Raw genomic sequence first — 12,340 nt, forward strand, 5'->3', positions numbered from 1 at the left:
CATTTTAAACACAGCACTTGGTCAGACAGCCTAAGGTGTTTGTATCATCTGGTAATGACTCAATTTATTAACTGCTGACATGATACAAGCCCCACTGGCACTGAGCAGCTGCATTATTTAAAATGCTGGTGCACTGAGAATATCTAGCTATACTTCACATGCACGTGCAGAGTAAAATGTTAACAGTAATAACCTTTTATTAGAAGCATTTTTGCAAATACATGTATATTGCAAATATGTTTCTATTGAAAGATGTAATTCATCTATGTGCATTTACATTTTGACTGGAATGTCAGTTTAAAAGGGATGTTACTGTAAATATATGCTAGACAAATTATGTATTCAAAGCAAATATTAACCATAGAATAATATTTAGATGTATTTTTTAATGGTATATCAGTAGTTTCAATATTGAAGTGTAAAAGTTTAGTTTCTATTAAGTACTTTAATTACTATAAATGAATGAGCGCTGCCGTGTTTAAAGGGATAGGAAACCCCAAAAATGTATTTCATCATTCAGATAGAATATACAATTTTAAACAACTTTCCAAATTACTTCTATTATCATATTTGCGTTATTCTCTTGTTATCCATTGCAGAAGGAACAGTATCTCACTACTGGCATCTAAGTGAACATGTAGTTAGCCAATCACAAGAGACAAAATGTGTACAGGCACCAATCAGCAGCTAACTCCCACTAGTGTAGGACATGTGCGTATTCTTTTTCAACAAGGGATACCAAGAGAATAAAGCACATTTGAAATAGAAGTAAATTTAAAAGTGTCTTAAAATGTCATGCTCTATCTGAATCATGCAAGTTTAATTTTGACTTTCCTATCCCTTTAAACTAGTTTTCTACATATCTCTGTCTTCTGCTGTGAACAATTAAGGAAAGATAAAAATCAGATAATAAAATGTTTTTGTAAAAAAGGCTGAGGGAAAACCCAGTTAGCTTATCTTGTTCCACACAGCCTTGTTTTCCCAGCAGATATAATGAAAAAAACTTAAGTTTTAAACATGGCGCCAACCATTACTTTATAGAAACTCAGTGGATTTTATAAAACAAACACTTTCCAGAGTTAAATTGCATGAAAGGAGAACAAAGCAAACAATGAAAGTATCTTGCAAAGTTTTTTGGCTACACATAATTAAACATTTTATATTACAATCTAATACTGTTTAATATCCCTTTAAAAGAAATATAAAAATGTATTTTGCTCAAGTATATTCTGCACCACTTCAGTTTCCTCATTTAAAAAGGGGTAATTCAGCACAACAATTACACCCTGGGTTAAACAGAGATCATTTTTTTTTCGTAGTGGTGTAGATTTTCTGGATTGGCATATGCACAAGTATATTGTGTCTCACTAAACCCTGGGCACCCCGTGCTAGAGCACTGTATTTTTGCACTATTGCATTAACAGAACTATATTTAATCACCACAAAGGAAATCAAGCACACAGTAAAAAACTTATTACTGCTACTTTATACCCCATTAATTGTGGCCTATTAGGGCTAGCGGCAAATTAACATGTCCAAGACACTAAACAATCACATCACTGGTTTAGGCAATCTATAGCAGTTTGACAAAAGGCTAAATTACAGAATTTGCTTTCTGGCCTATAATGAAGGGTGGGACAAGCACACTTTTTTCACATAAGTGTGGTCAATGTCCCTTTAAACAGATATTAATGGTATTAGTTGGCTATATCAGAACACAATAAATTGTAACTTACATTTTAAATAACAGGAAACAGTTTAGAAATTAGCATATGAGCCTACCTAGGTTTAGCTTTCCAACAAAGAATACCAAGAGAACAAAGCAAATGTTGATGATAAAAGTTAATTGGAAAGTTGTTTAAAATTGCATGACCTATCTGAATCATGGAAGTTATTTTTGACAAGACTAATTTAAAAAAAAAAAAAAAAAAAACTAATTTTAAAAAAATAAATTTGTGCAAAAAAAAAAAAAAGTCTCATGATTCAGATAGAGAATACAATTTTAAACTATTCTCCAGTTTACTTCTATTATCTAACTGCTTCATTCTGTTGGTATCATTTGTTGAACGAGCAGCAATGCACTACTGGTTTCTAACTGAACACTTGGGTGAGCCAATGACAATGGGTGTATATATATATATATATATATATATATATATATATATATATATATATATATATATATATATATATATATATATATGCAGCCACCAATCAGCAGCTAGAACCTAGGTTATTTGCTTCTCCTGAGCTTGCCAATATAATCCTTCCAGCAAAGGATAACAAGAGAAGGAAGCTAATTAAAGAATAGAAGTAAATTGGAAAGTTATTAAAAATTGTATTCTCTGTCTAAATCATGAATGTCTAATTTTTTCGTTACTGTTCCTTTAACTTTTATACAGGTGGTCAGTAAAATCAGTGGTGGTGCAACCATTAAATAAGTCCCAAGGAGAACACTGTGTTTGATATGTGCATTTGCTCACTTATATGCAGGTGAAACTCGAAAAGTTAGAATATCGTTCAAAAGTTCATTTATTTCACTAATGCAACTTAGAAGGTGAAACTAATATATGAGATAGACTCATTACATGCAAAGCAAGATAGTTCAAGCCGTGATTTGTCATAATTGTGATGATTATGGCTTACAGCTCATGAAAACCCCAAATCCACAATCTCAGAAAATTAGAATATTGTGAAAAGGTAGCAATATTCTAAGCTAAAGTGTCCCACTCTAATCAGCTAATTAAGCCATAACACCTGCAAAGGGTTCCTGAGCCTTTAAATGGTCTCTCAGTCTGGTTCAGTAGGAATCACAATCATGGGAAAGACTGCTGACCTGACAGTTGTGCAGAAAACCATCATTGACACCCTCCATAAGGAGGGAAAGCCTCAAAAGGTAATTGTAAAAGAAGTTGGATGTTCCCAAAGTGCCGTATCAAAAGCACATTAATAGAAAGTTATGTGGAAGGGAAAAGTGTGGAAGAAAAAGGTGCACAAGCAGCAGGGATGACTGCAGCCTGGGGAGGATTGTCAGGAAAAGGTCATTCAAAAGTGTTAGGGACTTTCACAAGGAATGGACTGAGGCTGGAGTCAGTGCATCAAGAGCCACCACACACAGACGGATCCTGGACATGGGCTTCAAATGTCGTATTCTTCTTGTCAAGCCACTCCTGAACAACAAACAACGTCAGAAGCGTCTTACCTGGGCTAAAAAAAAAAAAAAAAACCTGGTCTGTTGCTCAGTGGTCCAAAGTCCTCTTTTCTGATGAGAACAAATTTTGCATCTCATTTGGAAACTAAGGAGCCAGAGTATGGAGGAAGAATGGAGAGGCACACACTGCAAGATGCTTGAAGTCCAGTGTGAAGTTTCAACAGTCTGTGTTGATTTGGGGAGCCATGTCATCTGCTGGTGTTGGTTCACAGTGCTTCATTAAGTCCAGGGTCAACGCAGCAGTCTACCAGGAGATTTTGGAGTACTTCATGCTTCCTTCCACAGACGAGCTCTATGGGATGCTGACTTCATTTTCCAGCAGGACTTGGCACCTGCCCACACTGCCAAAAGCACCAAAACCTGGTTCAATGAACGTGGGATTACTGTGCTTGATTGGCCAGCAAACTCCCCTGACCTGAACCACATAGAGAATCTATGGGGCATTGTCAAGAGAAAGATGAGAGACATGAGACCGAACAATGCAGAAGAGCTGAAGGCCGCTATTGAAGCATCCTGGTCTTCCATAACACCTCAGCAGTGCCACAGGCTGATAGCTTCCATGCCACGCCGCATTGAGGCAGTAATTGCTGCAAAAGGGGCCCCAAACAAAGTACTGAGTACATACAGTATGCATGCTTATACTTTTCATAGGTTCGATATTGTTCTATGTAGAATCCTTGTTTTATTGATTGCATGTAATATTCTAATTTTCTGAGATTGTGGATTTGGGGTTTTCATGAGCTGTAAGCAATAATCATCACAATTATGACAAATCGCGGCTTGAACTATCTTGCTTTGCATGTAACGAGTCTATCTCATATATTAGTTTCACCTTTTAAGTTGCATTAGTGAAATAAATGAACTTTTGCATGATATGCTAATTTTTCGAGTTTCACCTGTATTTGGCCCCAATTAGTGACAACAAACAAAGTTGCAGATTCACATGGAATCAGTTGAACAGGATAAACCATTCTATTTTAAAACTGAAACATTATGATGAAATAAAAGTACTTCAGTTATGCACAGAGAATATAAAATATTGCAATCTGAATAAAAACCTCAATAGAGATTCATGTTTTAAAGCTAGTGGTGGAAAATTAATCTACATGGATATTTACCAAAATCAAATAAAGTATGCTTTTTTTTTCTATTTACATTACATACTGTTCCAGTTTTAAAGTGGCATTGTACACTAGATTTTTCTTTGCATAAATGTTTTGCAGACGATCCATTTATATAGCACATCTGGTATGGTTTTTTTAAACAATGCATAGTTTTGATTATTTTTTAAAAACATTGTGCTGATTTTCAGACTCCTAACCAAGCCCCACAGTGTCAGATGTATACATGCGTTTACATACTCCTGCTTGCTCATGTTTATGTTATCTGTCTTTTCATAGGAAGGGTCTGCTCTTATTATTTTACCAGCCCCTTTCAATAGGTGTCCCAGCCAAACCTCATCAACAGTGCTAAACTGGAGCTTCCACCATGTGGAACAAAGTATGTGTTATCAATCTCACTTATTATTTGAGAAGTTAAAAAGGGACATTTAACACCTCAAGATATTAACATAAATTGTTAAATTACATGTAGTAAAACATTTCAATATACTTTCATTATTTTTGTTCTCTTTTCCTGAAATTTAATTCTGATTATTGTAGACTTTACAATTAATGTTAAACATGGAAGTGCAGACACAGCTATATTCAACAGTCATTGGTTGCACACTCTAGTAAGCCATTTATAACCCATTCCTAATTGGCCCTAAGCAGAAAAGGTAACCTAAGTTACAATACGGCGGCGCCCCACTGCTTTAGGTAAATTAACTTTACCCTTATTTTTTTTCAATAAACTACTAATATAATTTTTTAAAATACATGTACAAATTATTCTCAGGCTTATCTTTGTTCTGAATACACTATTCAAGCAATGATTTATTTAATATTTAATGTAGACCTAATTAGCTACACCAAAGGATATAAAATTTACTATGCTCAACAGAATTTTCAAATGTTTGTTCCAGGAAAGCAAAACAAACAATGTAAATGTTGTTAAAAATGCAGGCATATATACAATAATAAAATTACAGCATTTTAGTATTATCATATCCCTTTAAGGAGCTATGAGAAGAATTTTAGAATTGCTCCCTGGATTTGTCATTTCTTGAATAAAAGGGACATGAAGGTCAAAATATTGAATGATTCTAATAAAGCATTCAATTTAAAACAAATTTCCATTTTACTTCTATTATCAGCATTATATGGCAGCAGTGTTTGTAACAATATCTGTAACAGTGTTATACATTGTTGCAAATTCTGCAGTCCTATGGTATTCTACAATGTATAACATTTGAAAATAAGAGAAGCCAAACAGACTAAAGAATGAAGAGTTTGAGGTTGATGGTTGTGCTGTATTCAGTTGTAAATGCAAGATTCATAGAAGAAACATATCACTTTGAGTGGACATTTAGTGAAGATGACATAGACAAGATGCATAGTGCAACCCAGAATGTCAGATGAAACTCATAGAATTTACATGCATGAAACGCTCCCCCCAAAAACAGTGCTAACAAGTCAGTCAATGTGACACACTACTTGACTACTGATCACACTGAGAATCACTGAAATCACACTATAAATGAAAAAAATGTGCAAAGGTCTAGAAAGCTGCAAACATATAAAAGCTACTATAGTTCTTTCACATTAAAAAACAAAAATGTCATCAAAACCTTACAAAAATTAGAATTAATAACTTCAATATACTGTATGTAACTAACTACCATATATTCTAAAACCTGATCATTTGCAAATTGGAGATTAAATATATATCAAACACAGAATAAAAAAAAAAAAATCTTAATATAAATTTCTAATAACATTAGAATAAGTGAAAATAAAAACTGCTTTAAATAATAAAAAAATAAAACAATAAAAAATGTTAAATATATATTAAAGGGATAGGAAAGTCAAAATTAATCTTGCATGATTCAGATAGAGCATGTATTTTTAAGACACTTTTAAATTCACTTATTATTTTCAAATGTGATTTGTTCTCTTGGTATCCTTTGCGAAAAAGAATATGTACATATCCTACACTAGTGGGAGCTAACTGCTGCCTGTACTCATTTGTCTCCTGTGATTGGCTAACTAGATGTGTTCATCTAGCTACCAGTAGTGCAATGATGTTACTTCGGCAAAGGATAAAAAGAAAATGAAGCAAATTTAATAGAACTAAATTTGAAAGTTGTTTAAAACTATATGTTCCATCCAAATCATGAAAGAAAATGTTGGGGTTTCCTGTCCCTTTAAGATTGAAAATGCTTCTGGATCTTTTTTAGTTTCAAAATATTGAATTGATTAGCTAAAGTGGCTAAAATCACATTACCTATAAAGATTAAAGATGTTAAGGCCACATTTGTATTCTATAGTAAATCTCTTTCTGTGAGGGCATTTTCCATTACATCCCCAACTATTAATAACACTTATTATTAATATTTATTATGATTATTAAGTTACCAGGCCTTAAAACATTAGCTTGCTTCCATTTAGCTAGAGGCAACCACCTATAGCCAAATAACATGAGTGATAAGCACAATTACCTACTTGAAGGGAAGAATGTTTGACAGTGACAAGCAACTAGTAGTATAAACAGTCTTACCTCACTCATAGGAAATCCTCATTATATATATATATATATATATATATATATATATATATATATATATATATATATATATATATACACACACACACACACATACATACACATTATTTATATATATATATATATATTAATATTATATATATATATATAGACACCACACACACACATGTTCATATTCCATTGACACCATATTACACACAAACACAATAAATAGAGCAAAATGCAAGCCTTAAATGATTACAACCTAGATGCCCTTCCCAGACAGCTTATAAATAACGTGTAACCCAGCAAGTGGGATATAAATTGCTCACTGATGACACAGTTACTGTTCGACCTCCATGTCGCAGGCCCGTGTGTGTGCAGTTCTGCACAGCATGATGCCCATTTCTGTCACACAATTGAATACTGACATCCTCCGTTGCCCTTGCACAGCAGGTAAGCGCTGACTCTTACCTGCTCGCGGAGCTTGAGGAACACCAATATTGTGATGGGATATTGGATGCCAAGCAATAGCAGCTTCCCACCTCCCCAGCATGCAGCAGCTCAGTCTGAGCTCGGGGAGAGTTTCCCTGCTTACAGCACCGGGTTTTTTCTTCGCAGGTTTCAATACTTCCACTTAATTTCCAGTCTATGGCCAAAGCAGGCTAGGAATAAAAGGCCGTATGTCACAACACACACTCCTCCTCCTGGACGTTGGCTCGTCTCCTTCCTTGAAATTCAACCACACGAAGCAGCAAACACCCCCTACCTTCCAAGTCCGCAGCCCTCCTTCCACAGCGTAAACGCCAAACCCGCCTTGATCCAACACAAGAGAAATGCTGATTGGATGGGAGCGAGAGGTGGCACAGCCGGTGAAAGCACTTGTCACGGTGATGAGAAAAAAAGACAATTGTGACTAGCGCTTAAAGGGTCCCTTGCTCTATTAGAGTGGGAGCTGTCTCATCAGTCATTCATATAACGTTTCTATTTCCGTTGCGGAAGAGAAGAAAACTTTGCATAACACATTTCAGATAGATTGGCCACTATGGGGTTAAACAACAAAAGGAGCACTACGCGAGCTGTCACGTCACACGTAGCACGTTTAAAATGTCCATCTCTGGGTGAGCAGGAAGCGTACAACTGCAGAGAGGCTAGGGGAGTGGGCGTGGTTGGCTGTAGGTCACCTGAGTAGAGGCTCTGTTCTGGTAGAGGTGCTGCTGCAGAGTATTAAATGGCCGGAGCTGCATTACAGTTTAGCATGCAAAAATGCTTCTAGTATTTACAGTGGAGTATGCTGATGTGCACCTTCATTCAAACACTGTAACAACAAGCATTGTCATTTATCCTGTTGGCAGTGTGGTGTTAGAATGCTGGTCCATTGGGCATGCACAGCATATGTGTGGATGTCACTAAATAGGGGATTTTACTAGAATTGTTTTAGTACTATAAATATGTTGTACACAACATTTATATGCACTTTGTATTTATGCACATTGTACCTTTGTTAAATAGTTTATGGTAAACTTTAGTTTAATATAGATTTAGCAAACTCACGGCCAGATTACGAGTTTTGTGTTATGAGCGGCTCAGTAATAATTTGAAAGTTATTTTCCACTGCTCACCATTAATAATATTGCCAAAAACCCCGGCGTTAGCAGTCAATATGGTAGCTTTGAGCTCCATACCACACACAAATACCAGCGCTGCTTTGAGCTGATTTTAAATGCTCATTCACGATTTCCCACTAGACATCAATGGGGAGAGACGGCTAAAGAAAAAGCCTAACCTGCAATAAAGGAGCGTAAAGCTCCGTAACGCAGCCCCATTGATTCCTATGGGGAAAGAAAAGTTATGTTTACACCTAACATAAACCCGGAGTCTAAACACCCCTAATCTGCTGCCCCCTGACATCGCCGACACCTACATTACACTTATTAATCCCTAATCTGCCGCCCCGACATCGCCCGCCACCTACATTAACACTTATTAACCCCTAATCTGCCGCTCCCGACATCGCCGCCACCTACATTACACTTATTAACCCTAATCTGCCGCTCCCAATGTCGCCGACACCTACATTACACTTATAACCACTAATCTGCTGCTTCCAAAGTCGCCAACACCCTACATTACACTTATTAACCCCTAATCTGCCGCCCCCAGTGTCGCCGACACCTACATTACACTTATTAACCCCTAATCTGCCGTCCCCGACACCTACATTACACTTATTAACCCCTAATCTGCCACCCCAATGTCGCCAACACCTACATTACACTTATTAACCCCTAATCTGCCGCCCCCAACGTTGCCACACCACTATTACTAAAGTCTATTAACCCCTAAACCCTCTGGCCTCCCCACATCACTAACACTAAATAAATATATTAACCCCTAACCCTAACCCTAAGTGTAACCCTAACTTTAATATATTAAAATAAATCTAAATAAAAATTTCACTATCATTACCTAACTAATTCCTATTAAAACTAAATACTTACCTATAAATAAACCCTAAACTAGCTATAATATAAACTAATAGTTACATTGTAGCTATCTTAGGTTTTATTTTTATTTCACTGCTAAGTTTGTATTTATTTTACTAGGTAGACTAGTTAGTAAATAGTTATTAACTATTTACTAACTACCTAGTTAAAATATAATACAAATTCTACATGTAAATAAAAGCTAACCTGTCTTACACTAATACCTAACATTACACTACAATTACCTAAATTACCATTAATTAAATACAATTAACTAAATTACAAAAAAATAAACACTAAATTACACAAAATACATTTTTTCTTTTATCAAATAGTTAAACTAATTACACCTAATCTAATAGCCCTATCAAAATAAAAAAAGCCCCCCCAAAAATAAAAAAACCCCTAGCCTACAACTAACTGCCAATAGCCCTCTTAAAAGGGCCTTGTGCAGGGCACTTGCCCCAAAGAAATCAGTTCTTTTACCTGTAAAAAAAAATACAACCAACCCCCCAACAGTATAAACCCACCACCCACACAACCAACCCCCCAAATAAAATCCTTCTATAAAAAAACTAAGCTCCCCCATTGCCCTGAAAAGGGCCATTTTGGATGGGCATTGCCCTTAAAAAGTGCATTTAGCTCTTTTTCACTGCCCCAAAACCCTAAGCTAAAAATAAAACCCACCCCAATATAACCTTAAAAAAACCAAACCACTAACCCCAAAGATCCACTTAGTTTTTGAAGACCGGACATCCATCCTCAATGAAGCCGGAGAAGTCTTCATCCAAGCGGGCAGAAGTTCTCAACGAAGCGGGAGAAGTCTTCATCCAAGCGGCAAGAAGTCGTCCTCCAGGCGGGCAGAAGTCTTCATCCAGACGGCATCTTCTATCTTCATCCTTCCAAAGCGGAGCGGCTCCATCTTCCAAGACATCCGGCGCGGAGCATCCTCTTCTTTCAATGGCTCTTCAAGAATGAAGTTTCCTTTAATGACGTCATCCAGAAGGCGTCCTCTTGAATTCCGATTGGCTGATAGAATTCTATCAGCCAATCGGAATAAAAGGTGAAATAATCCTATTGGCTGATGCAATCAGCCAATAGGATTGAGTTTCAATCCTATTGGCTGATCCAATCAGCCAATAGGATTGAGCTTGCATTCTATTGGCTGATTGGAACAGCCAATAGAATGCAAGCTCAATCCTATTGGCTGATTGCATCAGCCAAAAGGATTTTTTCACCTTTTTTTACCTTTTATTTGGGGGGGTTTGGTTGTGTGGGTGGTGGGTTTTACTGTTTTGGGGCGTTGTTTGTATTTTTTTTTTTTACAGGTAAAAGAGCTGATTTTTTGGGGGGGCAATGCCCCCGCAAAAGGTCCTTTTAAGGGCTATTGACAGTTTAGTTTAGGCTAGGTTTTTTTTATTTGGGGGGGCTTTTTTATTTCGATGGGCTATTAGATTAGGTGTACATAGTTTTAAATATTTGATCATTTCTTTTTTATTTTGTGTAATTTAGTGTTTCATTTTTTTTTGTAATTTAGTTAATTGTCTTTAATTAATGTAATTTATTTAATTGTAGTGTAATGTTAGGTGTTAGTGTAAGAGTAAGAAGGTTTGGTTTTATTTTACAGGTAAATTTGTATTTATTTTAACTAGGTAGCTAGTAAATAGTTAATAACTATTTACTAACTAGTCTACCTAGTTAAATAAATACAAACTTGCCTGTGAAATAAAAAAAAACCTAAGATAGCTACAATGTAAACTATTAGTATATTGTAACTAGCTTAGGGTTTATTATACAGGTAAGTATTTAGTTTTAAATAGGAATCATTTAGTTCCTATTTTTATTTAGAATTATTTTAATTATATTAAAGTTAGGGGTGTCTAAGGGTTAGACTTAGGGTTAAGTTTAGGGTGTCTAATAACTTTAGTATAGTGTTCGGCCGGTGACGTTGGGGGCGGCAGATTAGGGGTTAATAATAACCATAAATAAAAGAAGGATTGAGCGATGTGAACAGTCAATCAAGAGGGACAAGGCCGCACTTAGTTAGTCAGAGTTTTTATTACTATATAGCTCTAAACAACAAAAATCAAACGTCTACCCTCCACCCTATTCCTTTAAAGCGGAATATACACACAGTAAAATTACACAGGTATTGGAAAGGCTGGCCAGCTCACTATATTATTAATAATCCTGTATCAATCTCCACATTTACCATATACAATGTATCAACTTGAATCTGCAGAAAAACTGAGGGGAAAAAAAGATTTTCTATTGTATCATCATAGTCCGTATGTTATTACGGGGCCCCAAAGTTACAGCTGTTACAAACAAAGTAGATATTCAATTTCCCAGGCTCTTAAGTGTATTAGACACGCTCTGGTTCTGAAACTCAATTCCTTTACACCATATCGGTTGTGACAGCTTAGTTGCAAAGTTCATTACTTGTTACTTCATACTGTGATAAAAACTTGTGAGTGATTTACATCCGGTCTCTCAAAAGAAAAACGCACAATGTACAGAAAGTGCAATCTTTCTTGATTTAAAAATAACAAAACCAAGATAACATACTGCATACGAACATTCATCGCAAACAAACAGCAACAAATAGTTTGCTGCGGCGAATAGCCATCACCCCTGAGCCTCAGAAAAGAGGTGTGCCCTATTGGCCATTTCTAAGGCTCAAAAGAAAGTTGCTCTCAACAAAAGTGTTTGAGAACAGGCAAGAATAATGGCGGACAGATTTTTAGCATGGGGCTACTCTCGAAAAAATAGTTACAAAAAGCATGGGTGAGAGCAAGGAAAACATGTAGAACTGACCTTTTATATTCCAAAAAGAAATCAAACAGTGATACACAAGTGAGATTAATTACGGAATATAACTCGCATTGGAATAAGTTAAAACATATCCTTAATAACCATTGGCATTTATTATCTGATGATGCATCACTTCAGGGATGCATATCAAGAGTATCCATTATTAACGGCTCTAGAAGGGCTCCAA

The 12,340-nt window shown here is 35.9% G+C and overlaps 1 protein-coding gene across 1 annotated transcript in view; it reads right to left on the reverse strand.

Annotated features, from left to right (window-relative positions):
* Positions 1-7,384, reverse strand: part of ANKRD28 (ankyrin repeat domain 28) — a 1,012,368-nt gene extending 1,004,984 nt beyond the window's left edge. Inside the window, exon 1 of the mRNA XM_053714205.1 lies at positions 7,328-7,384. The gene's annotated coding sequence lies outside the window, so the exon portion shown is untranslated. The remainder of the gene's footprint in view (positions 1-7,327) is intronic.
* Between the last annotated feature and the right edge of the window lie 4,956 nt (positions 7,385-12,340).

This window comes from Bombina bombina, chromosome 5 (genome assembly GCF_027579735.1).
Source record: "Bombina bombina isolate aBomBom1 chromosome 5, aBomBom1.pri, whole genome shotgun sequence".
In the NCBI taxonomy this organism is placed as follows: domain Eukaryota; kingdom Metazoa; phylum Chordata; class Amphibia; order Anura; family Bombinatoridae; genus Bombina; species Bombina bombina.